Source organism: Tachypleus tridentatus, chromosome 7 (genome assembly GCF_004210375.1).
Source record: "Tachypleus tridentatus isolate NWPU-2018 chromosome 7, ASM421037v1, whole genome shotgun sequence".
In the NCBI taxonomy this organism is placed as follows: Eukaryota; Metazoa; Arthropoda; class Merostomata; order Xiphosura; family Limulidae; genus Tachypleus; species Tachypleus tridentatus.
The window spans coordinates 125,096,222-125,110,149 of NC_134831.1; positions in this window are offsets into that span (position 1 = coordinate 125,096,222).

A 13,928-nucleotide genomic window follows, 5' to 3' on the forward strand; every position below is an offset into this window, starting at 1 on the left:
GGCTGAAAGGGCGAGCATGTTTGGTGTGACGGAGATTCGAACCCGCGACCCTCGGATTACGAGTCGAGTGCCTTAACCACCTGATCAGATGTTAGAACTTGTAAGTTGGGAACGTACAATGTTTATACCTCAGTCACTAAGAAAGTGTGAATGATAGAATACTGTCGAATTAGTTCTGACACTCACTGACAAAACATACAATATTCAATGTGAAACATCAACAAACATTTTCACTAACTGCACCTGTATTAATACTGACCGTGGGGTATACTTTTTAGTAAATAAACCGCAAAAAATTATATGAAGTATTATAATTCATTTTTCTATTTATAATATACAACGAAAAATAAAACTTTCCAAACCTGAACTGTACTTTTATTTCACGTTTTCTTTATTATTCTGCAAACAGTGTTACTTCACATGTACTCCGAAATTAATATTAACATAACACTTTTAAATTTCAGACAGTAAAAATTAATATAGACATGGATAAAACTGGTTGTTGCTGTAATAGAAATGGTGAATGAGAATACATACAATAAAGAAATTTAACAGTAATAAAACAATGAAGTATGAAACTTGCTAAGTTTAACTTACAGACCAAAACTGAACTAAAACTATTTTTTCCCCCATTTAATTAGGGTTTTCGATTTGTAATCTGAGGGTCGCGGGTTCGAATCCCCGTCACATAAAACATACTTACCATTTCAGCAGTGGGGGCGTTATAATGTGACGTTCAATCCCACTATTCGTTGGTAAAAGAGCAGCCCAAGAGTTGGCAGTGGGTGGTGATGACTAGTTGCCTTCCCTCTGGTCTTACACTGCTAAATTAGGGATGGCTAGCGCAGGTAGCCCTCATTGCGCGAAATTTAAAAATAAACAATTCATTTAATTCGATTTTTATTTTAATATAAAGGCTTAAAATGAAGTTATTTTTTCTAAATGTGTTTTAATTTTAAACAGGTCATGAAACGTAGGTAGATTCGTGACTTTACAAGCAATAATTTACCAATGTACAAATGTAGAAAAAAAATATATTGTTTGTTTGAAAATATGTGAAGCAACACAGTTTATAGGTGCTGATTCCAAACCTGGTGGCAGTGTTTTGTCTTCACATCGAATTTACTCACAACATCAATAATGAAACTTCCTTATTTCATATGCATGATATAAACATCACTCAGAAACAAAAACTTTCAATTTCACACCAAAATAACTTTATTGAAATATGAATAAACGGACAGTAACCCAATAAAATTCATAGAAAAAATAATTTAGGTTACATTTCTTTATCTATTTACATTATAAAATTAGGGTTAATTTCCTCTTTTAAGATGTCTTTACAGAAATATCTCTCTTAATTAAAACTAACATTATTCAGCGAACACAATGACATTCCAACTTACTTAATATTGAGTTTAGAAAAGAAGACGACCTTTATACTCCAGACATATATTTACATATGCAATTTATGTTATTTTTTTAATATTTTAACCAATGTTTCGCCTATGCGGCTTCCTCGGAGTTAATATATATACACAACTTTAAGGAGGGCGTAAAGACGAAAAGTTGGTTGTAATATATAAAATGAAATAAAATACACTTGATACATATCTAGAATGTAAAGATGACGTTTCTAAACTTTTAATCGAAACGTGTAAACTCTTCTAGTATGCACTACAAACTGTGAAAGACAGCGACAACTTCCTTGTCCTTCTTGATGACGAGAAACCCATTTGAAATAAAAATGTATCTCAGAACGGCTGGTATGGATATTAACACTTTTATTGATGAGCAGAGAACAAAGTTAACACCTTTGTTAACCTGAAGATGACCCAGGAAGGTCGAAACGTTGTTCTCTGCTTATCAATAAAAGTGTTAAAAACTTTCTTCTTATTATTTTTCTATGTTTATGTGTTAATGGAACGTTTCGCCTTTTCTTTGCTAACTGCTCCAAAGCTTTCAGGAAAATATTCCATTGCGTGAGGGAAATGCAAACAATTATTTCATAGCATTTCAACACGTGGCTAACAATTATTCTATGGTCTTTGGCTTTACGGGATCCGAGAAAGTTTTCAACGACAATTTTGAACGATATCAAGACCTTTTTCTCCACGTTTGATACTGAATCAAAAAATTGTCATCTTTCATTAGTTTTCACATTTAAGGGCTATTCAACATCAAAGCTTTTAGTTTCTTTTCACTTAGAGAAAAGGATTGGTCAAAAATGTATTTGATATGGTTGCCACCTCTATCCAAAGTCTACACACATTCGTCCCACATTAAAGTCTTATGGTGATAAACACTTTTTCAGGTGTCACAATAGGTGCGTTGATAATATTCTTTACGACCATTCCTTTTTCTAATGATCAGCTTTCACTCACATACGAAGCAAGGAATCTTTATACATCCAGACAGTTGGTCAAAAATCATCATGTATAATACCTTCAAATCTCTACAAGTGATTCGGTTACAATCATTATATTTTATCTGGAAATAACTTCACGTTGTTATTATTGTTACTGTTTTAGAAGGAGAGAAATACGGCTCTCTTCTTCATAGAATGAGGTGTAACAACTTATACGAGCATATTGGTCCAAACAATGATTGCCTAACTTTAAAAGCAACAGTGACATGATGGATAACAACAAAATGAGTTTTCTGTAATCTTATGAAGTAGTGGCTAAAAATACATAAAGTCTTCAAATAGCAATTTACTTGTAGACTGGTGTTATTTGTTTCATGTACATATTTAATGAAACATATAAATTACTTACTATTGACATACAACAAAACTTTCATTTTTACCCCACAAAAAAAAACACAACATAATTAATGTGCGAGCAACTTAACATAAATCAGTCGAAAGGAAGAAATTCAGTGTGCAAAAACGTAACATGCATCTTCTGTAGTACTACGATACATAACACTATGTAACACAGTGTTCCTGGATAATATGTTATTTCTTAATTGCTTGTGTTGTGAAAGTACAGAAAATGGCCATTATTCCCTTCAAACTTTACTTTTGTGACCTGGATAATGAAATTTAGAAATTAACCTATTTTCTATGTAAAAACGGGTAAATTTACACATTTTCATTTACATAAGGACTGAATAAAACAACATATGAATCAAGATTTACATGTATTTATACTAAAGTTATACAAAAATGTTAGGAAGCGAGTAGTTTTTTTGAGATTTGCGACTGTAATGTAAATCACTTTCACGTGTCAGTCTTTAAATACAGTCTCCCATCATGTTTTCATTATACGCTCCCAGGTCACAAAAGCAAAGTTTGAAGAGAAAAATAGGTCTTTTCCATTTACTTTCTGTCCAGGAACAAGAAAAGTAAACATTTTGTTACATAGTGTAATGTTTGCACTGCTTCTAATAAGAAAAGTGAAAAGCTTAGCGAAAGCAACATTTCCGTTTATAACAAAGTGCTACTGTAATGACGAAAGAAATGATTTGTAACAACGAAAATAATTTATAAAGGCGTGTTCACTGACGTCATTTGAACTAGAGATTCAATTCTACTGACGTAACTCTTACATCATCAGTACGGGCATTAAATGCACAAATAGCTTCAAGGGAACAATTAATCTTTCCTACCAGGGATGAATCTATTCTTATTAAAAACAATGTCAACCCTCTAAATGTTCAAACAGCGAAAAATTTTGCTATGCCTCAGATTAAAATGTCTATCCTAATAATAAAAATATCCGTTTTATCACTTAACTGGTTATTTGCACACAAATCAGATATGGTTGTAGGGTTTAAGCAACGTGATAATTGTTGGAACACGTTTTTCAGTGAAAACAAAGTTATGCCAACCATAAGTATAGTTGAAAATGTCCGCGTGACAATACGAAGCTACGTTATATCCTCACGTATCGTATATTCTATATTGCCACCTGGGAAGAGTTAGCTACAGTAAAGATACACACACAAAGATGTGTGTTTTCTTATAGCAAAGCTACATTGGGCTATCTGCTGTACATATTTTTACAATACTAATTAATTCATAGTTTTAATTCATCCAAATTTTGTAAGAAAAGTTTAAAATTCTAGTTACTTTCCATAAATGTTTCATCTAAAAATTCAAAACATTCCAAATTGTAGGCTACATAGACATATACAAACATACCTTTTATAAAATTATACCGGTATTACTGTGGTCATACAACAAGAAAATCATGCGCTGACTATTATTTGTCGTATTAACAAGATCTTTGTCTTGGGAACATACGATTAATGTCACCATAAGTGCAGCAGTCTTAAGTGTCCTATTGTTGAATGGTTGGCGATTTTTTTCTGCCATATTTCACGCTCACCAGTGTACACTATGAATAACAAACTAGTTTTGAGGTGAAAATTGGTAGAAAATGTTCAAATAAGTTGTAGTTTCTTGTGCTATCAGAAGTTACTGAAGAGTTAGTTTTGGTACGCACTTCAGTCTATGATACTCTGAGATTGCTCCCTCAGTGGCACAACGGTATGTCTTCAGACTTAAACGCTAGAAATTGAGTTTCGATACTTGCGGAGGGCAGAACACAGACAATCCACTGCGTAGCGTTGTGCTTACTTACAAACAAACTGAATTCGTCCATTTTCAAACTAACTGATGAGCTTTTGTTTTAATGTTTTATATCAATGTCTTGGTCATTTTATAACAGATTTAAAAGAAAAATGACATTCATGAATCGTTTTCACTGTCTTCACAGCGACTCGATTTATTATAATGAAACTTTTTTTCATAAGCAATGTGGCTTACGGGAATGACACTTTTCCAACAGACAACGTAATGGTGTGATACAAATGTCATAACAACTCGTGAATGGTACCGGTATGGTGAGTAACCGGTTCCCCAATTTTACTGCATTGTTCATGAAACAACACAGTTGACTTAACGCACGGAGAAATAGATAATAAACGAAAATTTTCGATCAACTTTCTCCACGGAATAATTCCGTCAGCAACGTTCAGGATATAATTTTAAAATATAAAGCTTTAAATTCTACTTTGTAAAAAAGTAATAATACAATGTATAAGTCTCATTCTTTACGTAGATCTTGCATACTTAGAGAAAACCAAAAGTATTCTAACTCATAATCTACTGAGCTTAACTGAAGAAATACGTTAATACAATCTTCCCTTGGCATGGGAAACTAAAATATTACAATGGAACTTGTGATATACATGTCCAAAACTCGGATATCGGAAAACTACCCTTCCGGTCTTCATCAATAATAACTGGTAATATTTTAAGTAAATACTTTTATAGTTGAGCAATAAATACAACTTAAATTTCCATAAAAGATTTTGTTTCAGATTTAACCAATACAAATTACAAAAATGAGCAAGTTTCAAATAAAAAAAAACAACCAAAAACAAAATAATTCATTTTTCTTTGATGAAAATCTCGTGAGAATTATAACAGAAAAACACAGTACCTTCACTGACAACTGTGTCTGTGAAGAAATACTTCAATGAAATCTACTCTGTGATGATAGCTCACTTTTAAACTGAAATTTCGATCAAATTATTTTTCTCGCAAATAGTGATTATTGTTGAATGTCAAGCAAGTTGTTGTAGAACTGTTACACAATTACAGAAAAGGCCTCAGAATCAATAGCCTTTTGGAGGCACTAGTGGTTATATTTGCCTGTAGTGTAGGTATTGCTGCTAGTAATAATAATAATGCACGAAGAAATAATTAGAAAATGGTTTTTAGAAGGTGTTTTAGGGAACACGTGCCTCCAACAACACCGCCTTTTTGATGTCTCACTATAATAGGAAAGATAGCATGGTACATTTCCTAACCCAAAGCCGCTGTTGTCTTTCACAGGCATAATATTTTATTATTTTCAATGGTTTTACAACAACCCGCATATATCTTATCCAAACAAAATTAAACATATTTACATTAATATTGGTTTTTCCTCGTTTTATATATCACGTAATAGGTAGCTTTCACATTAAAAAGGCACTTTCTCTTATTCCTATTTAAAATGACTTGAATTTGTTTGTTTTACAGCAAAGCCACATTGAGCTATCAGTTGTGAGCACCAAAAGGAATCGAACCTTGAATTTTAGCGTCTTAAGTCTGTGAATTTATCGCTGTCCCACCGTGAGACAGGCTGAGCACAGAAACCTGAAATAACGATATAAAACGTACAATGCACCAACTCGATAAAAACGTGTAGCCTATATGAATGAATGATGCTAAAAATTCGTGTACTCTATATAATACTGTTTTAAGATAGAATGAAACAAATCGTGAACTACGCCATATAATCTTCAGCATTAAACTGAAGATGTGTATTTACTGAGATATGAAGATACCAAGGGGAAAACGTGCGTTATTAAAACCAACAAGACTGAATTATGAATTAACATTGACACAAAATTTCTAAAACTAACTTTTCACAAGTTTTATATGGAGCATTTTCGTGTAACTATTTATCTTTGTATGTTTTAAAGTAAAACAATATTGGACTATCTGTTGACACAACTGCCAGGTATCGAATCCCAAAGTTTAGCGTTGTAATTCCGTAAACTTACCGCTGTCCCACCAGGGGACAATTCTTTATCTAGCTGTAGCAAATGTTTTAATAACTACACACTGTTAGTTTTCAAGTGGCAAATCACATGAGCTACGTATTAGTTTCATATTTATCATTAATATCAAACCGAACATTTTACTTCGTCAAATGAGGCTGAAGGAACATTTTGAAACTAAATTTGGTCCAGTTGCTATATCATTTCTTCACTGTTGTTTACGATTCTTCTATTAAAAAATTAGTTCGTTTAGTTTTAAACGTTTTTTCACAATATTCTATGGTAATTTTTATAAATTTCTAATTAGTGAGGTACCGATTCTGACTAAATATAGAAGATTGAATGATGAGTGACAGTTCACCACTTGAAGTAGAAACGGGAAACGACAGCAAAAAAAACTGAAGTTCAATTAGAAACATGACTTTTTATATTAAAAACACTTACTGTGTATATTGGTTTTTTAAACTTGGGGTGAGCTGATAATATTAAATATATCATATATTTGTACCAATATGGATACAGCCTGTTTTTTTCCTACCTGAACTCAGGAAAACAATTTCCGTTTTAAAATTGAAATTTTCTCATACGAAAATTAGACCTTTGCGACTTAAAGATATAGAAGGCTTTCCATACAGTCTGCGAAGAGTATTAATAAAAAGTATTTTTCCTCATTTCTAGATTTCAAACATAAAAGCTGGAAGTTCTTTGCATATATATAGTGCACTAAAGCATGAAGTCTTCGATTTTGTATTTAATACATCATAGTAGAAATGAACTCAGAAATAAAACTTTATCTTTGGTCTCACTGACCTAGTGGTCCGGCATGGCCAAGTGTGTTAAGGCGTTCAACTCGTAATCCGAGGGTCGTGGATTCGAATCCCGGTCGCACCAAACATGCTCGCCGTGGGGGCGTTATAAAATGTGACGGTCAATCCCACTATTCGTTGGTAAAAGAGTAGCCCAAGAGTTGGCGGTGGTTGGTGATGACTAGTTGCCTTCCCTCTAGTCTTACACTGCAAAATTAGAGACGGCTAGCGCAGATTGCCCTCTTGTAGCTTTGTGCGAAATTTAAAAAAAAAAAAAAAAAAAAACACTGGCTGACCTCCAAGTTTAAAGACACAATAAAATATTTCGCATGATCCCAATTACGTATTCTAAATCGTTTGTTTCTCCAGTTGTTGTTTTTTTATAGACATACCTCACACCAGGTTTTCAAACATTTATCACTGAGCCCTAGACAAACGTCTCACTATATTAGATTAAACTGTACTGCTTTTTCAGAAACTGGTTGTCTTCATGCACAAACGGACGTAAATAAAAAACATCTACCCGAGCAAGTTGATGGACAGCTCACTAGTCTGTCTAATAAGGAAACCAAGGATCTAATACCTCGGTTCCCTCTAGTCCTCTTCTGTGGTTCGTGCATGTTGTAGTAATTAAAGCATCCAAATGAATGTGGTTTGTGTTCCGTGGCTGAAGAAACAAGTACTCACGAGTTTGGGGCTGGTGCTCTTCACAAGTTGCCTTTCCTCTATCGGTTCAGAATTAGACGGTTGCGAGAATAGCTTAGTGCGAAAATTCTGAAACATCTCTGAAAACAGAAACCTAACACCCGAAAGATAGGGCAAACTGATCAGTAATCAATGGCTAATAATACAGAGATAATTAATAAACAGACTTGTTTGGTCCTATTGGTCGCTAACTGACAATTAAACTTGGGCATACGAAGATATTAAGTTCTTAGGTTTGCGTTACACAAATCAGAGGTTATTACTAGTCATTTCTGTTTTCAAAAAACGACCTGCAAATCCGGAAAGTATATACACTAGCATGGCTTAGCGAAAGCTCATGAACTTGTATTACACAGTATTAAGTTGAAAATATATACCTGAGACATGACGATACTATAGCAGAAAACATATTATTAAAAAAAAAACTGAATTATTAATTAATATTCAAACAATGTTTCACATTAATTAATATCATTCATTTACAACGGTTCTGTACCAGAAATTCTGATGTAACTATGCATTCAGTTTTAACTACATATTATTACATTAAAAACAGTAAACCACACATTGTATGCATTATTTATTACGCCAATCTACAAGTTTGCTGATCAACGTAAAATGTACTTTAACGTTTTAACTCACCTGTGAAAAATTACTTTTATTTGCAAACGTTCGATAACAAAAACGTCATTATATATTACCATAAAGGTTATCATACAACGTATTTGTAGTACATCTGATTCTTTACGATATATCCAAAAATACTAGTCCTAGCATAAAAAGTGAGAAAGAAAAATATCAAAGTTAACACAATGAACAAACCTAAAAGTCATTTGGCGACCAGAAGCAAAAACTGTTCTGGCACTGAATCAGAATGTGACTTAAATTACTCCGAAACACGCTAATTAATAAAACAGTTTATTTGTGGTTTGCTTTGTTTGTTGAACTTCGCGCCAAGCTACAAGAGGGCTATCTGATTGTTTTGTTTTTGGAATTTCGCACAAAGCTACTCGAGGGCTATCTGTGCTAGCCGTCCCTAATTTAGCAGTGTAAGACTAGAGGGAAGGCAGCAAGTCATCACCACCCACCACCAACTCTTGAGCTACTCTTTTACCAACGAAAGTGGGATTGACCGTCACATTATAACGCTCCCACGACTGAAAGGGCGAACATGTTTAGTGTGACGGGGATTCGAACCCGCAACCCTCAGATTTCGAGTCGTGGGTCTTAACATCTTGCCATGTCGAGCCCAAGGCAGTTATTAACACTAAGTTTTGTTTACAACGAGATATGAGGGTGTGATAAATTCATTTTAATTGTGGCTCTGGATAATTTACGAAATTCATAAAAAATAACTTTTTACTTACTGTAATAGCTTCGTGTGCTCTTTTCACACAGACTACTCCATATTTGTCTAGAATTGTCAAATAAAAGTCACCTTTTAACCTTTATTAACGCGCGCGCGCGCGCGTGTGTGTGTGACATTACGTTATATATTGTTTGTTTTGTTACTAACTCAAAAAGTCCAAATAATGATAACGTTGCACAGTTGTCTCCGTTATTATTACAGCAACAGATGGCGCTGATAATCCTTGTTTATTCTCTAATGATCTTTGCAAATAATTTTCCCTCTCATGATTAAATTAATACAAAGTAATAATTGATTAATATATAAATAGGTAAGTAGAATAGGATTAACTAATACATTATGACTTAACGTCTCTTCTATATTTCTAACTTCATTTATCACACTTCAAAAGTGAGTCAATTAACTGCCTATTTCGAATTCTTGTTTGTTTGTCCACATTGATCATCTCTAATTTTAAAATGATATATTATATGGATTACAGTTCATCAACAACACCCACTGGGTTATTGCAATGAAACAACAGTATGTAGCCACAACTTTGATATCACACCCACAAGCGCAACGTGTGTAGCGCGACTTTACATCGGGTTATCTGCTGAGTCTACCGAGGTGAATCGAACCCCTGATTTTAGCGTTATTAATCCGTAGACTTACAGCTGTACCAGCGGGGGCCACAAGCCATGTATTTCGATTTAAAAAAAATAGTGTGTCATGAGAAACTGTTATATTCCACAAACCATAAAAAATGTGTGAAATTCCTTCATATATAAGTAAATTTATTTAGATACACATTTGTTATCGCAAGAAAAAGTCATCTCCTCTGTAAAAATAGCTTTCATAAATCATTTTTCATGCAGTTGTGCATGAATAGCATTATGGCCTAATTTACCTTTATGGTGGGAACTGGGAAACGAAGATTCCTCACCAGTGACAGAGATCGATTTGTTTAAATCACACAAGGACGCTCAAGTCTTATTTTTTCTTGAAAAAAATTTAAGAAATACTGGTTTGAATTACTGATTATTATTATTATTCATCACTTCTTTATTAAAAGAGGATGTAATATATGCGTGTATACACACACACGTATACATATATAATATTTAAACACTGAATATATAAGTTACGGGTAATTATCATCATAGAATATCCAGCCAAGAACTTAAGTATCTATTTGTATTAGTTGGAAACTGATTGATTATTTGTAATTAAACAAAACGCTGCACAATGGGCTATCTGTGCTCTGCCGGTTTCTAGCAGTGCGAGTTCGCAGACATGGCGCTGTGCCGCTGGGGGTCGTTATTTAGCGAAACACTGAAATTGTTTTGTTTGTTTGTTTAAAATTAAGCACAAAGCTATTCAATGGGCTATCTGTGCTCTACCCACCACGGGTATCGAAACCCGGTTTTTAGTATGCAAGTCCACAGACGTACCACTGTGCCATTGGGGGGGGGGCTCACTGAAATTGAATTATTACATTTATTACCGCTGTTATGATATACATACAATGAAACCATGAGGTAGGCTTTATCAATATAGTATATAATTCTTAATATCAATGCCTAGTAATTATGTTACATATCTAGCAATACCGAAATTTAAATAACAGATGAACCAAGTGATGTACTGATGAATACGTTTGTTCGACTACATGGAGTAATTGCTTGATATTAAATAATACCAAGACCTTTTATTTACCAAGCTAATAAACGGTGACAGTTAAAATAAGTCCCAACAGACACGCGTAAAAATAATCCAATGGTAAAGATTCGAAACGTATGTTTTCTGCGTTCATTCTACCCATATATAAAACTTTATGACTTACAAATTGATTTGTTTAATATTCCTTGTTCGGGAGTTCTGGGCTTCAGAAACCTTATTATCTTTTCCTTTATTGTCCTACTGAAGAGAAACTAGTTTTCATAATCAGTGCGATAAAATAGCACTATGTGACAAATTTTGTTCCTGGATAGTACGTGTTATTTCTTAATTACTCATGTTGTAAAAGTACAGAAAATGGCCATTGTTCCCTTCAAACTTTTGCTTTTACAAAACTACATTTAAACCTTCGCATATTCTGATGATCGCAGGCAGTTATTTAAATGTCATGCCAGGGTTAATTAATGGATTTGTATCTGTTAAATTCCTGGTGTCTGGAACTTAAACTATGCCAAGGAAAATAAATAAATGTTGGAATCGAGATATTTTACTGTAAATTGAAAGTAACAGTCAGTAACTTGTATGATTGTTGTATATAGATTTTGTTGATATACAAGTAAGAATTTGTAACCTTGCACCTCATTATATGTAGGTTTGGTATACAAATCTGGTGGTAGAGACACAATAACTGTACACAAAATTTCTACCTAGAAATAACGGGTACCTCATGAAGAACTGACAGAATAGACGCGACTTTCTATATTAGCTTAAGAAGTTATTAATCTACACCTAAGTTCATGAAGGTGGTTTAGTTTAAACACATGGAAGTTGTACCTTGTGTTACACATTTGACTGAAAGAGGCATTACAGTATTATATCAGCAAGCGTGAAAGTCAACTAAGTGCAACACAAAACGTCACAGTGTTACACATTTTTACTAAAAGAGGCATTATGGAAGTTATACACAGTTACAACCTGTAAAAAGAGCCGAAATGGTAATCTTTAAGGCCCACTTCCAACCTACAACTAAAGGATCCCGTATTAAATTTATTTCATACTAAAACTATTTCAACTAAACTAATACTATATAAAACTTTCCATAAAACAACGGTAGCAAAACCACTGCCACATCAGATGTATTTTCTCGGTTCTCTTCCATGTGATGTTCCCATATCTAACAGTCAATGACCCTAATACGACGCATTAAACTGCGAGGTAGTGTCTAAAGACAATTTCTTATAATGTTTCAAACGAAAAATATACACTTAAACACTTCTGTGAACTCATTTTAACTTTACCTAGAAAAGTGAATACATAGAAAGCAAAGAAGGGATAAAATAACAGAAAGTGAGATAATAAAAGTATAACGAGTCCTTATCCTTATATTAGTCTTTGTTCTTTGTAAAAATACAGAAAATGTTGATTACTTTTACAAGAAAGAAAACGTGGTAATAACTTCATTCGAAATGTTTCTTGTATTTTATCTCCCGTTCCAACAGTTATTAAAACCATATCCGTAATTTAAGAAATGTTTACCAGGAAAACATTCTGCAATGAAAAATATTTTATGGCAGTGTATCTCTGTGATATTTAACAAATAAAAACTGATGGAATACTCATGTGAAAGTCGTAAATGTTTTTTTCATTATATGTGCATTTTACTGGTTCGCGATAGTTATGGAGGCGGTGAGCCAGCCTCTGGAATCTAAAAGATCGAGAAACGCTAAGACATCTGTATAGTGTGACCATAAATATTTACAACCAGACACTTTAGGATATTCGACAAGTAGTTATCACTAATAAAGGTTAGTTGACAAGCATAAAAGTTTACATATATTATTTAACTATTCCTCTATTATAAAAGCAGACGAGATAAAAGACAACGTGCAAGTATTGTCTTCCTCTTACACATACAATAATAGGTATGTATAAGAGAATCGTATAGGAAACCAAGTTATATATTAAAATGTGCGAGAAGACCATTCAAACGCTTGTTATTTTTCCTTCTAATATAACTTCATTTGGAGATAGGAAGTACTAAATTAAGGACGGCGTTGTAATCTTGGCGGACGTCAGTAAACATCAATTTTTTAAACATAAAACTTGGCCCCATCTGGAAACATGAGGTACTGATTTAAGGGGTCTGCTCTAATCTGGGTGGAGTCCGTAAATATAAACAATCTGTTTTAACATACAAGTTTACCTCATTTAGAGGTAATAATTGTTGATATATGGATGGTGCTGTAATCTTGATAGATGTCAATAAATAAAACCAGGTTTTTTAAAGTACATAGCCTTGCGTGTTGAATGAAAATGGAGAAAACGATTGAGAATTCAAGAATTTATATATTTACGTTGTTCGCACGAGCTAAACAACTCACTGCACTGTTATACACGTGTCTGCCTTCATTCATGATAACGTAATGCTTGATTTCATCCGAAAGGTTTTAATGTTTAATCCATCTACTGGCACTGATCTTGGAAAGTACGTACGCCAAGTGCAACTTTGCAGTTTAAGATAAATTATATGCGTAATATATAGAAATTACACACATACGTGTAATATATTTCATTGATCATGGCCCTTTCACCTCTGTTAAATAGGAAGCTCACAAATAAATTTTTCAGGTTATAATCTCCACTAATATTATTAATTAACAAGTTTGCTGAAAAATAAACTTGATTATTTATTAAATCCACATGTTGCTTTACCAAGAAAGGTGGAAGACAACTTACAAATTAGCATTTCGTTTCATTAAGCTGTATGTGTAACTTCTCTATATCTATTGATTTATAAATCTTAGTCATCTCAAAAAGAAGTAGCCATT